This window comes from Rhamphochromis sp. 'chilingali', assembly GCF_963969265.1.
Source record: "Rhamphochromis sp. 'chilingali' genome assembly, chromosome: 22".
Lineage (NCBI taxonomy): Eukaryota > Metazoa > Chordata > Actinopteri > Cichliformes > Cichlidae > Rhamphochromis > Rhamphochromis sp. 'chilingali'.
In genome coordinates this window covers 2,017,410-2,034,969 of record NC_137950.1, presented here as the reverse complement: position 1 = coordinate 2,034,969, position 17,560 = coordinate 2,017,410, and the positions used below count along the sequence as shown (strand labels likewise).

The 17,560-nt window shown below is 39.7% G+C and overlaps 1 long non-coding RNA gene across 2 annotated transcripts; it reads left to right on the top strand.

Moving 5' to 3' along the window:
• Nucleotides 1-7,804: 7,804 nt before the first annotated feature.
• On the top strand, nucleotides 7,805-16,744 carry LOC308390982. 2 transcript variants are annotated; one of them, XR_013970539.1, is made up of 3 exons: nucleotides 7,805-7,983; nucleotides 14,144-14,270; nucleotides 14,836-16,744. It is a non-coding gene; the product is annotated as an uncharacterized lncRNA (long non-coding RNA). The 2 variants fall into 2 exon arrangements; XR_013970540.1 differs by lacking the exon at nucleotides 7,805-7,983 and having other exon boundaries at nucleotides 12,557-14,270; nucleotides 14,836-14,955; nucleotides 15,622-16,744.
• The last annotated feature ends 816 nt before the right edge of the window (nucleotides 16,745-17,560 follow it).

The window sequence follows — 17,560 nt, the reverse complement described above, 5'->3', positions numbered from 1 at the left end:
GTTCCTCCTGCTGAGCAACAATGTCTGACCTCATGCGGTGAGAGCATGCAGGCAGTACCTGGAGGATGAAGGGACTGATGCTGTTGACTGACCCCCACGCTCACTTACCTCACTCCAATAGAACACCACGGGGACGTTATATTTCGGTACATCTGACACCCCCGTGTGGGCCAAACATACTACTGAGGAATATTTGGATTTGTTGCAATTTCTGCAAAATGGACGAGTTGGCTGCATAATTTTGTCTATTTACTTCCCGGGTCTTTAATTCCAGTCGTCTGCAGGTTGATCATTTCATTTCCATCAAAGGATGTCGCATCCTCTCACTCCTGACACATTACTCGACATCAGTACTGACAGCATGATTTCATAATGTTTTTCACCCCATTTACATCTGATGTGTTTTCAAAGTGCCCTCCAGTGCAGCTGTTGATCGTTTCATTAATACCAAAGCAGCTGAAACTGATTAACAACCCTGCTAATGACTGCTGAGAGGTCAGTATCCCAGAGGCACGACTGACTTAATGTTATACTCTGATTATAAATTTCACACACAGATATCTGAGAGATGGTTTTACTGTCAGATTTCGGCTGCCTCGTGCATGTCAGATGAACTCTAAAGCTTCTATTGCCATCTTTTTGTTTCAGACCATGTGACCATTTAAATACAGTACAGAGGTTCGTGACAGGAGTCATCAAATACACAATATTTCATTGCAGGCATTAACAACAAGGTACTGGTTCCTGTCATTTCTTAGCCATGTTAAGGCCAATGTCTTTGTTTTCTTCTGGGAAAGGGTGTGTGTGTGTGTGTGTGTGTGTGTGTGCGTGCGTGCGTGCGTGTGTGTGTGTGTGTGTGTGTGTGTGTGTGTGTGTGTGTGTGTGCGTGCGTGTGTGTGTGTGTGTGTGTGTGTGTGTGTGTGCGTGCGTGCGTGTGTGTGTGTGTGTGCGTGTGTGTGTGCGCGTGCGTGTGTGTGTGTGTGTGTGTGTGTGTGTGTGTGTGTGTGTGTGTGTGTGCGTGCGTGCGTGTGTGTGTGTGTGTGTGTGTGTGTGTGTGCGTGCGTGCGCGTGTGTGTGTGTGTGTGTGTGTGTGTGCGTGCGTGCGTGTGTGTGTGTGTGTGCGTGTGTGTGTGCGCGTGCGTGCGTGCGTGTGTGTGTGTGTGCGTGCGTGCGTGCGTGCGTGTGTGCGTGTGTGTGTGTGTGTGTGTGGGCAGGAGAAGCGGCAGAGGGAAAAGGCAGTGGGCGTTGGATGCTGGGTGGGGGTTAAGGTTGCGTGGAGAGGGTTGAGGTAAGATTGGGGTGAGGGTTTAAGTTGAGGGCAGAGGGGAAAGAGAGGAGAGGAGGCGTGTGCTGTAAGGGTTTAATTGGAGGGCAGACGGGAGACTGCCTGCGTGTTTCTGTCCTCTGAACGACCCCCTCGACTTCTTCACGTGAACCACGGGGGCCCGTCCCACCATGTGGAAGTATGGGTGTGTGCCCGAAAGCAGTACAGGTGTCATCATCTCATATGTGTGAATAAAAAACAGATGAAGCTGTGACAGGGTAGATATATTGTTACTGTACCCAATGTAAATGCATGTCCCAGTAATTACAGTATATTCATTTGTCCCTTGATTAAAAACATGAAAGCAGACGTTTCGTTATTTGAGTATGTCCAAGCTGGTAACTGCACCGCCTCTGTTAGGGTGTGTTAGGGTTAAGTAAGCAGAAAGTCTGAAAACCAAGTTATTGTAGGAATCATTATTATTCTGCTGAATCATTTGACATGTTTCTACCTTAATAAAAACAGGTAGGACGTTTCAAAACAAGCCACTGTTACAGGCGATAGATCCCACAGCCCACCAGCAGCGGTGTAAAGCTTTAATGCTACCATAGACAACAATAAACATGACTCATTACACCGTCTGTAATATGAAATGTATTATTGTCATGCTTGCAGTGTCATCAGTCCTAAACAATAACAAACCACAGATGCAGCACGAGTGTGAATGAGGTCAGGAGCTCATCTCTGTGATCGAGCTTTGAATAAAGCCAGTTTGTCCCCTGGAAGCCCTGCACACACACACACACACACACACACACACACACACACACACACACACACACACGCACGCACGCACGCACGCACGCACACGCCACACGCACGCACACGCGCGCACGCGCGCGCACGCGTAATCACTCAGAGTCACCTCAGCGCCTGCTGGGCTGGCAGCCATGGAGCAGGCTGTCAGTTTCATGCTCCACAATGTTTTACTGGGACTTCCTGCAGAAATGTGACTCCTGCTGGCACTGAGGCCACGAAGCACTGCAATGGCAGTGTGTGTGTGTGTGTGTGTCTTTATTTTCATTTTTATGTTTTTAGTTTTCTTCTGCTGAGTTTATAAGTTTGCTCACTTACAAAGAAATGAAGAGTCTCTACTTTTTAAGTCAGTTTCATTTAAATGGACGGAGACAGAAAATCAACCAAAAATCCAAAAAACCATTAAAGTTATAACCAGATTTTCACGTCACTGAGTGAAATTAGTGTTTGATCCCCAAACAAAACAGGACTCAGCACTTGGTGCAGAAACCCTTGTTGGCAGCACAGCACTTGTTTCTTGGTCATCAGCTTTGCTCACACATCACGATTCTGGCCACTCGTCTTTACACAAACTCTCTTAATCCTTCAGGTTTCTTATCTCGGCAACTCAAAGCTTCGGCTCCGTCCACGGGTTTCCAGGACTGAGGAATGAAGAATGGCTGGATCACTCTATGACCCAGCGTCAGAGTTCATAGCCCGTCCTGTAGTCGTCCTGTGTTTCCATCTCTGTGCCTCAGTACTGGGATGGTGGGTTTTTGAGTCTTACTCAGCATTTCTGTTTCTCCAGGCGCAGCGTGTTGTGTTGATACACAAGAGCTTGATTTTGGTTTCATCTGAGCAAAGCGCTTTCCCTCAAGCCTTCTCCTTTGATAGAAAAAGAACACAGCCTTCATATTTACACAGTAAGAGTACATTCATTAACACACTGACCGCAAAGTTCTGTTTCTTCAGCCGTTACACAGATTTCAGATTTACACAGTGAGATAGTTTGTAATAACGCAGCTCCTCTCTGGATAAATGCTGCACGCTGAGCCTCAGTGCTCATTTCTACCAGAGGTTCTCCTTTCACATGTCCTTCATCCTCCTCTCACTGTTTTCATAGAGAAGCACACGAGTAAAACCAGAGCTCGCATTGATATTATTTTGTTATTAGGCCTGCATCCCTCTCTCCATCACACTGTCTCACTTGGTCTGCTGATTTTTGAATTTGCTGCTTTTCATAGAATGCTAGTTAATTAATTAATTGGCTGGGATATGAATATATTTACATATATTATAATGTTAATAAATCACATACTTTGTAAAATACTGTCACTTTCTTTCTTTACATACATACACGGCTTTTAGAAAAGCCGTGTATGTATGTAAAGGCTGCTCCCGTCTGTCAGTGGGAAGCAGTTTTACGCTGGCTGCACTTCCTGACACAACTGCAAAAGGAAAGAAAATGTCAGCTATCACCAGGGTCTCACACCCTGTCTGTGTGTTATCATGCAATGCAGAGAGTTTCAGTTTTCACTGAGGTACAGTATTAAAGCTTAGAACTTTTATATGCCAGTACCTCGTTGAACAAAGAGCTGATATTGCTGTGATTATGCACAAGAACATATTGTCAATATTTGTGGGGACAGTGCAGTCCTGTTGCACACTGAACCATCAGCTATTATTCTGACCGCCTGTGGCAGCAGAACAGTAAAAATACATGTTGATTTTTAGACACAGCTCTGTTCCTTTCACTTTGCCTGCTGCAAACAGCTCTATACGCATTAATGTCCATTCATTTTCTTTCACTTATCCGATTCAGGGCTGGAGTTTATTCAAGCTTTTATGGTACAATGTGGACAGATCGCAGATCTATTGCAAAAAGATGTGGAAGTGAAAACTTTCTGTGACAAACCCTGTTAGAGGAGATGCCAGCCCACTTCAACAGTCTTATATGCCTCACTGTAACCTCCCTGCTGCTGCCATCCACCCAAAAATCAGTCTGACTATTGAATTGTTTTTGCATATAAATTTACTGTGAAGCAGGCTGACACTGAACTACACAGTTTTCTCTTATTGTCTTTCACCAAGTTTCAGCAAATGGAGGCTAAATACACAGATTTTTAGACAGATTATAGTCATAGGAGAAAACAGGTAATATGGACGAAACCACTAACAAACGCTACAGAAAGCACCCAATTGACCTGCGAGAAGATCAGCAACACAATATGATACAGAGAGAAGCTGAACAACGAGGCAAAAGAGTGTTACTAGGAGGGACTGATCCATGTGATTCTTCAGTTTAGACTGAATTTAGGAGCCACTGAGGCTCAACTTCTCAAAAACCATTCGGGTCAGGCCAGGCTCACATTCATGCGCGTGGCACTGAGCCATGGCATCTCTTGCCCTGCAAACACACTTTGCATATACTTTATTTTACTTATATTGAATACTATTATACTATATTTAATTATCCTCTAATATTTTTTGTCTTTTTCAATTTTGTATTTCACTTTATATTTTTTCATCTCACAGCACTGCACACAAATGTATAAAGCAAAACTTTGTTACCTGGTCTTTAATGTTGTAATGTAATGGTATATTTAAATATACTGTCCTTTAATTATCATCATCGGCTAATAACGTCCCTGGTTGGGCCTCAGAGGGATCATTTCCTGTGGCAGAATCACATCGCCTGCAAAACGCCAGCGTTTCTCATCAAAGGCCAGCTTAGATGAGAAGCACTGGTGTGGTACCTGTTATCACCAACTGGAAGTTTACGTTTTGTTGAGACAGCTAGCACAAAGAAAGCCTAGCTGGGATGACCATGGTTCATATTATAACCCCAGGAAAGAACAGAAAGACGGGAAACAGGTAGCGAAAAATAACAAACTTAAAGCAGGAAGTGAAGTGCAAATCAAAAATATAGAACTGGAACCTGCTGGAACAGTAAATCAACTAAGCTGATGGTTAAAGCTCCATAAAACTAAACGAATGAAATAATAAATGGACAAAAACATGGAAAAAAACTTTAAACACTAGAAAAATAAGATAATACTAACACTTTAATGAGCATGTTTGTCAAGCAGCTGGAGTGGACACTGTGTGTCACCGAATATGGGTGATTTATATTTATTTATAATGTTTTTCATTTGAACACATCAAGGTAATGTAGGTTCGTAGTGGTGTGCATGGTATTTTCCAAATAAGGTGAGAATAAACAATAAAAGACATTTAGTGAACATGTGAGATGAAGTTTGCAACATAACAGAGTAAATTATTATTATTATTATTATTATTATTATTATTATTATTATTGTTATTATTATTATTATTATTATTATTATTGTTATTATTATTATTATTATTATTATTATTGTTGTTGTTATTATTATTATTGTTATTATTATTATTATTATTATTATTATTATTGTTATTGTTATTATTATTATTATTGTTATTATTATTATTATTATTATTATTATTATTATTGTTGTTGTTATTATTATTATTATTATTATTATTATTATTATTATTATTATTGTTATTATTGTTATTATTATTATTATTGTTGTTGTTATTATTATTATTATTGTTATTATTATTATTATTATTATTATTGTTATTATTGTTATTATTATTATTATTATTATTGTTGTTATTATTATTATTATTATTGTTGTTATTATTATTATTATTATTATTATTATTATTATTATTATTATTATTGTTGTTGTTGTTGTTGTTGTTGTTGTTATTATTATTGTTATTATTATTATTATTATTATTATTGTTATTATTGTTATTATTATTATTATTATTATTATTGTTGTTGTTGTTGTTGTTGTTATTATTATTATTATTGTTGTTATTATTATTATTATTATTATTATTATTATTGTTATTATTATTATTATTATTATTGTTGTTGTTGTTATTATTATTATTATTGTTATTATTATTATTATTATTATTGTTATTATTGTTATTATTATTATTATTATTATTATTATTATTGTTGTTGTTGTTATTATTATTATTATTGTTATTATTATTATTATTATTATTGTTATTATTGTTATTATTATTATTATTATTATTGTTGTTATTATTATTATTATTATTATTATTATTATTATTTTATTAGCTTACTACTACTTTCTTACTATTTGTTACACGCTCTCGTCTTCTACCTGTACACGTACAAGTAAAAACAAACAAAGTGAAAAAGTGTTTTTTTGACTGAATAGAGAGTTGTGTGTCTTCACGTGTGCATGAACTACTTCTGAACTCACTGTGGCTGTAAATGAGCCACACACAGCATGCACGTGCATACTCACTGGCACATTTGTGTGTGTGAGAGAGAGCGAGAGAGAGAGAGAGAGAGAGACTGTTATGTACATGTGAAGTTGGTGTTTAGTGGTTGAACAAATGGTTCCTGGCCTGCTGTTCCAGGCTCTGACTGCATTCACCACACAATCAATCACTTGGTGAATGCTGATAAAACTGCAAAGCTAACATACACTGGAACATTTCAGGTGCTATAAAATAAAACCTTTTCTTAGAATTTAATCTTGTAGTTCTCTGAGTGGACCAACAGGCCAGCCTACTGTACCAACTGACCGACTGTACCTCAACAGTTTCATAGTGAGGGAGCTTAAACTTGCTAGTTACCGCTGTCTGAATCAGCTGTCAGTTTAGTAGCTGAGATTACTGGTCTGGTACTTTACAGTAACATGGCAGCCCCTCAGGTTATGTGTTAGATATAATTTTAAATAATTATTAAAGGTAATTATGGTATTGTCATAATTACCTCCTGCCCTGCATGTGAAACCCCATCAAGAACCTTTACATATATCACTCAAAGTAATGTAGTCCCATGACGTCATTTGTGTTTGACATGAACACTCCACCAACAATGGATGGTGTACTGCTGCCTGGTGTATGGCTTTTTCTCAGTATTGACAAAATGGCGTTTTTGATTTTTGTGAACGAGACACTTGCATGAATCTTCTTCTTTTTTTCTTTTTTTTTCTTCTTTTGACTCTTCAAGTAACGCAGCTGACTAGCCAACCAGTGGCATGGAGTCTGTTGATGTTACATTATCAAATTTCCTGGGATGACTTGGAAATCTGGCCAAGTAGGAACTAAGAACCAGGTACTACCACCTGATGGAAACCCTAAAAACTGAGTGAAGCCCAGCCGACCCGAGTGGAAAGGGGCTACGTACTGGAGCCACCTACCTTCATACTGTTAAATGACTCGTACTCACCTCAACTATACCAGCATCAACTGGCTTTTACTGTTTCTCATGTCAGAAGTTTTTATTCATATCATAACAGTTTTATTACCTGAACCTAAAGGGGAAGTTGCATTACATTTCAAAATAAAAACCCTGCTGCCAGTAAGATGTATAAGTGACATTTCACAGAGACAGAATGAATTATTAATACTATGAACCTGAGGAAAGAAATATAAGAATGAACGATGCAATTGGGGAGGGCGAAAGTTGGATGAAGAACAAACACATTTCATTAGAGGGCTGCTAGTTTGAATTTCTGAGGCCTGTGGAGTCTATCCCTCCAGCTACAGCCTGCTGTTCTGCTCAGATGTGTGAAGGGTGTAAAATCACTTCCTGTGTTGGAATGGTTTTGACCCCATTGCTTCGGTGGGAGGGAGGACTGAAGGCTGAGGCCAAAACTGAGACAGACATGGACAGATGAGATGAGACGGTGGATGGTCCCAACTGGAAAACCAATCAGAGTAAAACAGACTAAAAGAGAAACGAGGAGGAAATGTTCAAACACAGGTTTAGACGCTGCAAGCTAAATGTTAAAATATGGAAGTTATGAAATCTGGAATACGTGGTGGCAAAACAGCATTTCAAAGTCCCAGGCTGCAGATGTAGGAGCTGTGAGGTCGCAGTAAGTAAAATTAGCTCATCTAATTTACTCTATTTATGTCTTTTTTTTTTTTTTTACTAAACAAACAACAGCAACAACAAATGTGATCACTCTGTGACCTGCAGTCAACCTATGTCCTGCTAACTTGTATTTATTGGCCATTAAAGGCCAATAGTTCACACTGAGGCTGACACCTCTGATGTATAGGCAAATTGATCACACCATCCAAACCTTCCACAGTACACACACCTATTGCCCACTCCTGGCACAAAAGACAGGGATGGATGTGCGGGGAGATGGATGGATCTATGAAAGCTACAACCAGATTGGCAGTCGAGAGAATATCAGCATCAGTGACATGCTGAAGCACAGTAAATAACTCATGTAAATTCCATACATGATGGTAAATATGTGGGAATTTGTGTGTGTCCTTTTAACTGTGTGTGTCAGGGTGTGTGTGTGTGAGCTTTAAGTGGTGAGCCATTAGGCAGGAGTCAGGCCGTCTAGTTACTTCTATTGTTCTCTTCTTCCTGGTGACCTGGTGTGAGTGATGTAACAGCTCCTTCTTTTTATGTGCACAAGGGACAGGAAGGGTTTTTCTCTCATCTTCACTCCTCTCAGGACAGCGCTGACCTCTGTTCTGTTTGTGCACCATGTACGATCCTCCTGTGCCGTTTTACTGATTCATTCCCACCAAAACTCCTCGTCACAATGTCAAGGTCCCTTCAACTGTGCCACCGCTGACTCATAAAAGACATGAAATATACAGTATGTAGTGTTTTTCACTGTTACTGTGTTTCACTGTTACCGTGTTTCACTGTTACTGTGTTTCATTGTTACTCTGTTTCACTGTTACTCTGTTTCATTGTTACTGTGTTTCACTGTTACTCTGTTTCATTGTTACTCTGTTTCATTGTTACTGTGTTTCACTGTTACTCTGTTTCACTGTTACCGTGTTTCACTGTTACCGTGTTTCACTGTTACTGTGTTTCACTGTTACTCTGTTTCATTGTTACTCTGTTTCATTGTTACTGTGTTTCACTGTTACTGTGTTTCACTGATACTCTGTTTCATTGTTACCGTGTTTCATTGTTACTCTTTTTCACTGTTACTGTGTTTCACTGTTACCGTGTTTCACTGTTACCGTGTTTCACTGTTACCGTGTTTCACTGTTACTGTGTTTCACTGTTACCGTGTTTCATTGTTACTGTGTTTCACTGTTACTGTGTTTCACTGATACTCTGTTTCACTGTTACCGTGTTTCACTGTTACCGTGTTTCACTGTTACTGTGTTTCACTGTTACTGTGTTTCATTGATACTCTGTTTCGTTGTTACTGTGTTTCACTGTTACTGTGTTTCACTGCTACTGTGTTTCGTTGTTACTCTATTTCGTTGTTACTCTGTTTCATTGATACTCTGTTTCACTGTTACTGTGTTTCACTGTTACCGTGTTTCACTGTTACTCTGTTTCACTGTTACCGTGTTTCACTGCTACTGTGTTTCATTGTTACTGTGTTTCACTGTTACTGTGTTTCACTGTTACTGTGTTTCCCTGCTACTGTGTTTCACTGCTACTGTGTTTCACTGTTACTCTGTTTCACTGTTACCGTGTTTCACTGCTACTGTGTTTCATTGTTACTGTGTTTCACTGTTACTGTGTTTCACTGTTACTGTGTTTCCCTGCTACTGTGTTTCACTGCTACTGTGTTTCACTGTTACTCTGTTTCGTTGTTACTGTGTTTCACTGTTACTGTGTTTCACTGCTACTGTGTTTCGTTGTTACTGTGTTTCATTGTTACTCTGTTCCATTGTTACTGTGTTTCATTGTTACTCTGTTTCATTGTTACTCTGTTTCACTGTTACTCTGTTTCACTGTTACTGTGTTTCACTGCTACTGTGTTTCATTGTTACTCTATTTCGTTGTTACTGTTTCACTGTTACTGTGTTTCACTGCTACTGTGTTTCGTTGTTACTCTGTTTCACTGTTACTGTGTTTCACTTTTACTGTGTTTCGTTGTTACTGTGTTTCATTGTTACTCTGTTCCATTGTTACTGTGTTTCACTGCTACTGTGTTTCATTGTTACTCTGTTTCATTGTTACTCTGTTTCACTGTTACTCTGTTTCACTGTTACTCTGTTTCACTGCTACTGTGTTTCGTTGTTACTCTGTTTCACTGTTACTGTGTTTCACTTTTACTGTGTTTCGTTGTTACTGTGTTTCATTGTTACTCTGTTCCATTGTTACTGTGTTTCACTGCTACTGTGTTTCATTGTTACTCTGTTTCATTGTTACTCTGTTTCACTGTTACTCTGTTTCACTGTTACTGTGTTTCACTGTTACTGTGTTTCATTGTTACTCTATTTCGTTGTTACTGTTTCACTGTTACTGTGTTTCACTGCTACTGTGTTTCGTTGTTACTCTGTTTCACTGTTACTGTGTTTCACTTTTACTGTGTTTCATTGTTACTGTGTTTCGTTGTTACTCTGTTTCGTTGTTACTCTGTTTCGTTGTTACTGTTTCGTTGTTACTGTGTTTCACTGTTACTGTGTTTCATTGTTACTGTGTTTCATTGTTCTTGTAAAAGTGGCAATAACGATATATTTTATTCTACTCAGTATGCAAACATTTGAAACACCAGTCTAATGTTACAAAATAATAATAAAAAATGTTTTGGGTAAAAGAATGAAATTTAAGGTATTTATATTGTCAAATGCCAAAACAGGCCAAATGTGATGCGAGGTCTGTAAAGGTTAACTCTGTTAGACGAAATAAGGTGTTTTTAAAAAAATAAAACTAATATCACAGTTCAAGCAGGTGTAAAAGAAATGTCTTGCGTGTCTTGCTTGTTTTAGTTCCTGCATCTCTTTTATTCCTGATCACCTTCTAGGACCTTTTTTCCTGTCTTTGTTTCAACATCTTGTATCTCCAAACACTTCTTCCCCTTCACTTTAGTTTAATTTATTTGCATTTCGCAGCTCCAACACTGTCCTATCTTTTGTTGTTGTTGTGTATTAACAGCCTAAACCTGTGCCTGATCTTTTTATGTGTTTTTGGCAACAAAAACACACACAGTCGGGCGTGCTGCTACTCTGAGGTTAGAAGAAGGTGAGCAGGGTTCACGTGCAGGCCAAATGACAGTATGAGCTGGAGGGAGCTGAGGAGGAGGGAGGGGAGGACTGGTGTCGGCTAAAAGACTCATTTTGGTTCCTGCCTTGGATATTTGGCTGCATCTTCTTTGTACCATTAGTTTCATATATGTGAAAATAATAATATACTACATTATTTTTACACACATTTTTACACACATAAACACCAAACAACACATGCTCCATTTTGTTGTAGAATGATTCACTGGGCTGTTGTGTAGATATGAGTATGAATATGAATGTGGTTATGAAGTATCCTTATCAGGCGTTTACAAGCAAAGAATGATTTACCAGTGTGGCGTTCATATTTTACAGTGAATATTGGGATAATGAGTGCCACACACAAAACATGACTACGTGCTAAACTTTTTTTAGGCAAGGATTCAAGGATTCAAATTGTTTATTATTATTTATTCATGTGTCACAAGAGAAAATGCATTTCTCTGTGCAATGAAGTTCTTTCTTTGCTGTCCACCCACAGATCCCAATGAATATATATAAATGCAATCCAGTTCAGCACTAATTAAGTAATATTATCATATATTAATTATAAGCATATTATTATGAACATAAGCAGCTTCCTCTGCTGCACTGTGTGCACAAGTAGATTGCAGCAGCTCGTCCACACTGATGTGAGCCTGCTGAGGGATTTCAGGCATGACCAACTTGAAGGTCTGACTTGTCTGGGCAACTAAAGCTACATGCATCACATACTGACGTGGATTATCAGTGTTGTCACTAATCTAAGCTGGTCACCGAAGATTAGACTCACTGATTGTGGTTAGAATCTCTCTTTCTGCTCTTGATATGTGGCTGAATTTGCAGAAACATTTTTGCAAAACATTTTGTTACAATGACCTCTGACCTGTTGGATGTACTGTAAAACATGAGTCATTTTGTCAAAAATTCTTACTTCATATTTGAGTCCATGTGAATGTTATTTCCTTTTCAGAGGCCTGTATTTCAGACCAGAGACTCCACCTGAGACTAAGAGCAAAAGGTTAAAGAAACAAAGCTCAAGCCCACCAAACCAACCATGTCATACAGCTCTGTTACTTTCAGATAAGAAGAAAATGTTCTATAAAGCTTGAGACGCTCGCCTTTCATTGCTGAGCCTCTTAGTCTTATTCTGGCATCTGGCTTTCTTGCTGCAGCTCGTCCTGTCAAACCTGCAGCTCGAAGTCTTCTCTTCACAGTAGAAACTGAGACTTGCTCACTACAACCACTATTAAGCTGTGCTTGAAGCTGTTGTCCTGTGAGCTGCCTATCACACAAGCTGTTAACTCTCAGAAACTTGTCCTCTGATTCAGTCTTTGGGTCTGCAGACCTCTTCCTGTCACAGTTTGTTTCTCAGTGCGTTTGATGGTGAAGGAAACTGTACTCACTGACACTTTGATTTCCTTTGCAGTTTCTCTGTAGGACAGACCCACATTTATAAGTGTTATGATGGTCTCTCTCTCTTCCACTGTTAATGGTCTGTTTCTCACCATTTTTGTAGCAACACACTGCTTTCTGCAGTTGCTCATAAAGTCATATTGTTCTGTTGCAGAGCACTAGCTCTGTTGCTTGTAGTAGTTTAATGGTGCAAAAATGTGTTATGAAAAACTTCATTTTTTGTTTTCCATTTAATTTAAGGCACTTTATATTGTAAACACAATAATACAGAGAAAACCCCAACAACCAAATGACCCTCTGTGAGAACCCAACACGACACTCCACACAGTTTATGTTCATGATGTGAGTTTTCTTTTATTTACAATGTGCTTCACACACAGGCAGACTATTTTAGCCACATGTACCTAGATCCAGTCTCTTCGACTCCACGCACCACTGCACTCCAGGTCCACAAAGTTACAGTTACTGAGGTAGGGGAGGCATGATCACACAGTCAGGTCTTTGGTCTGATCCCTGGCAGTGCTTGTACGAATGAGGCATGTTGTATAAAGTGCTCTGAGTGTTCGGGCAAAGTAGAAAAGCACTGTATAAGAATCAGTACATTTACCAGCTAATCTGACCTTCTCATGTGCTAATCTGCTCACTCCCAATGAAATCTAAACATCTTCTCTGTCTTTTTTACTGTTGCTTGTTTACCTCCAGCCCATACGCAGCACAGATGTTTCTGTACACTGTGCCGGCCACTTGGTTATGGCGTTCCATGTATGCCCTGCTGCAAGCATCTTGCACCCTGCTGTTATGTGCTGGATTGTCTCATCTTTACACAGCCTGGGGTCTTGCCTGGATATATAGTTATAGATACATATGGAAAAAGTGTGAATCCAGACTCCTTAATTTCTTTGTTTGTGTGATTCTGAATGAAACAGCGAGGGAAGCATTGAGTGACACAAAACGAATGACTGTAGGTGTCGTCCTCTCTCTGCGTTCACATCTATTAAAATGATCTCCTTCTGTGTTCATGTATGAAACGTATGAACAACATGAGACCCAGACAGTTATTTACTCTTAGGTTAGTCATCCACCTAAAGAAAAGTGATATATTTGTAATGTATTAGGACTCACGTGGGGCCAGTGTGCCTGTCTAAACGACCTTATCCAGTGCAAATCACTCTCAAGTGCTATTGGATGTGCTTAATCAGATCTGTTTAGGATATTCTTCTTGTCTCAGCCATTTGGTCTGATGACCAAGGTCACCGAGAGTCAGGCTGTAGTGGAAAAGTCATTGTAAGAATGGGAGCACTTTGTTTGTCGACCTGCATTTACATAGCGTCTCACAGCCCCCAGTCCCTGCTGTGGAGTGGTATGAGTGCCCAGTAACAAATGTTAATGGTGTCTTTAACATGGCTGTTAGTGGCTCGGTGTGATTATTCAAAATCTGTGAGACTGTTGACGAATCCACGTCAGAGAGTTGAGCTGGGCGCTGCCTGTGGCGTCAACATTTATACACAAGTAGAACAGCTCTGTTTCTCCTACGTAATGAAGTGCAGACAGAGAGGATACATGAGCACGTGTTTCAGTCTGTGGTCACACTGATGATAATGATTCAGTCGTCTGTGAAAATCTTCTTGGTTCCTCCAGCAAAGCAAAGAGTATCTGAAGCAGCTTCAGGAGGAATCAGAATAAAGACGTGTAACAGTGATACAAAGGAAGTGTCTCCAGTATCAACAGATGTTTTTAATACGCTGCAAGAGAAAAATACAAAAAGGTAAATACTCCACTTATGTTGTAAAGTTACTTTGATTACTTGTTATAAATGTATCCTCTTATTTGTTGTTTTGATTATACATTCTTTTGTATTGAAATACAAATACTTAAAGTTGTAATTATTATTGTTAATAGATCACTGCCATGGGAGACATGAGTGGAAAAGTTACTAAATATTTTTACATTTAATTATTAAGCAAACGTATATCAAAATGTTAAAGCTGCCTATATTTATTTCTTTCTTTTGTGAAGCCTCTACCACGCACTAAAAAAAATAAAAGTCTTCAGTTTCTGGATACTGAGCATAAACATGAAGCCTTGTCTCATCGGTGTTGTCCAGTGGGACCAGAGGGCCTTCACAGTTTGGGATAAAGTAGATCCATAAAGGCTATCCCAGCCATCCAATTCCCCAACAGCAAAACAAATACTGTACTATAACACTTACTGCTCATCATGTGAATGAAACACTGAACATCTTTTGTGCAAACTGAAGTCAGCGACACATTAGACAGTTTGATTGATTCAATGCACTTTCAGCATCCATCGGGTTTCTTCTGGTTATCCAGCACAGGGTCGCAGGGCCCAGCTGACACAAGAACAGACCATTAAAACCAGCAACTGTGGACTGTGGGAGGAAGCCAGAGTACTCGAGGGAACAGACAACGGGGAGAACAAACACCACACAGGTGTAGTGGAAGTATTCATAATTCATAATGTCAATTATCATACAAAAAAAGAAAACCATTTATTTTCATGTATTTTGATTTTTACTTTATTCATTTAATTCAAAACTACAGTAAACTACAGTAACTCTACATAAAAAACATTTTCACCTGTTCTCTGATACTTTAATGTTCCTGACGTGGTTTGTAACACATTTACAGCATGTCCTGCTCACTCCACACTGTCAGTGGACTGAGTGGAAGTGTCTTGGTCTGTGATGGGGACAGCCTCGCCTTGTCACTGTGTTATATAGATTGCGGTGTGCAGATTTCCGTGGCTGCCTGTTGCCCTGAAACACACTGGGCCAAGTTCAAAGATCTCTGTCAGAGATCCTGGAGCAAGCTTTCTCCTGCACCCGAAACTCACAACAGAAAGTGGAGACGAGGCTGACGATGGTTGACCCAGGAGGCAGCCTGTGCACCTTCATGTGCAGCAGTTGTGTATTATGCTGAGATACAATAAAGTTTACAGTTTCAAATAATTCTTATCAAAACTAAAAGAAAGGATTTAAGTTGGGTAAGACCTTAGCGCAGTCACATATCTGTGTATAGACTATACTCTATAGTTTGTTATCGTTTGCAGGTGTTGCTGTTGTTTGGTGCTTGACACTTTTATCATCTGTTTCTTAGATGCTACGTTTGCTGCAGCGCTGGGATGTGACGGTGTGTCTAAAGCAAAGGTCCTTCTACAGTAGACCTGTGAGCCCTGAGGCTGAGACCTCGTCACTGTGGCTGTGTTACGACTGCAGATATGTGGGGATGGGAGATTCTTCCTGGCAGACTGATACAACGGTTCTATTGCAGAGTTCACAGACCGCAGCCTTTCGTCCTCATCAAAGGACTGATGGTCTCTGAAATGTGACATAGACCTGTTAGATCCTTCCTACGACCTCCTACTTGGATAATTAGATCATCTAAAGTGTTTATGCGAGCAGGTGGATGCGCTCTATGCATGGGGTGTGTTGGAGTAATGTGGCATGGAAAGATTCAGGATATGAGAAAGTTAAACTGGGATTGGCTGCTGACAGGGAGGGTCCCGTGTGTGTCTCCTTTGAGTGTAGACATCAGGGAGCCTTTCATCGTTTATGAGGCAGGGTGTGGTATTTGGATGTTAATGTTGTTGGGGAGACGTTAACGGCACTGGGGAACGAGCGCCATTTGTGCCTTTTACTTCCCTTTGTCTTTTACATGTCAGATTGCTCCTGGACTCATGGAAGTAGGGAATCCTTGTAAAGTTCAGGGATGTGACCCCCTGACCTCACCTCACCTGCTCCGTCTCATCATCTCCTCACCATTCATTCAGGCTGAAGCCAAAGTGTAACATCTTCACACGGTCCTTTGGATTCACCTTAAAGACATTCAGTTCATGTTTGGGGCCTGCACTATGGGATGGAATTAACTACCATCTTCTACTCTCTCTGTGTAAAATATACAAAGGCAGGTATATTCATTCACATCGTACTTTATATGATCATGTTTGTATTTTCATGGGGCTTCATGTCTGGTGATTAATTTGACATCACGCGTAAAAATTTAAAACAGCTCTCGTAAGCTGAAAATTCACTTTACAGTTACTCCAGTGCAGGAAAACAATATTGTAATATTATCCTAAGCTGCTTCTGCTCAGCTAAAGCGATGTTTGGGACTTTCAGCCAATCAGTCAATTAAAACCGATGATTTATTTATTAGTCAAGATTTAAAAATCTTACTTGGTTTTCATATGTATCTATTTTCAGTCATCTCAGCTTTAGTAGCAGGAAGTTATGATTGTAGGGTCCACCTTACAACATAAAGCACCCCGAGGAGACTGTTGTTGTCATTGGGTGCTGTGCAAATAAAACTGAATTGAACTGAAATTAATAAGGCCTGTAATTCTTTTCTTTCTTTGTTTTGTTGCCATATTTTTCATGTAGCCTGTATCTGACAACAGCATAATGAAACTGGGAATTCTGTTTTTGGTCTTCCAGCCGTAAAGATTTAGTAGCCCCCTCATGGCCACCCCTGTGTGCTCCATGGATGAGACGCTCAGCAGGAAGGATGCATGTGCGACAGCTATTTGCACTCTTCACATGGGCTCAGTAACACACTTCAGCAGTTTGTCTTTGTTTCCATTTTAGTTTCATGCCTTACAGCTGTGCCACAGTAGAACTGTACCGTGTAGCTGCTGCTCGCCATTACATCAGCACATTCACACAGAAAAGTGTTTAAATCAATTATGATTAACATGAACAATTTAAACATGTTAAGAAAAGGAACTTATTTACATGCAACTCGTGTTGGTTTCATGCAGCTTTTTCCAGGTTAATGAACAGCTGTCGGCCTGCTAGTGGACAAAGTCTTCCAGCTGAATGCAGCGTAACAGCCCCTGAAGATCTCGATCAAAAAGCAAATACACTCTCAAAACAGGAGCTTTTGTACCATTAGGCCTGAAACAGCTCATTAGTGGGGCAGTGACATTTAGCTGCTGTACTCGTAACAGGGGCTGTGATTTGTTCCCAGGTCAGTGACAATTCTGTACTTTCATGGTACAAAAATAGCTTCATGTCCAGAACTCTGCTGCCCGTGTTCT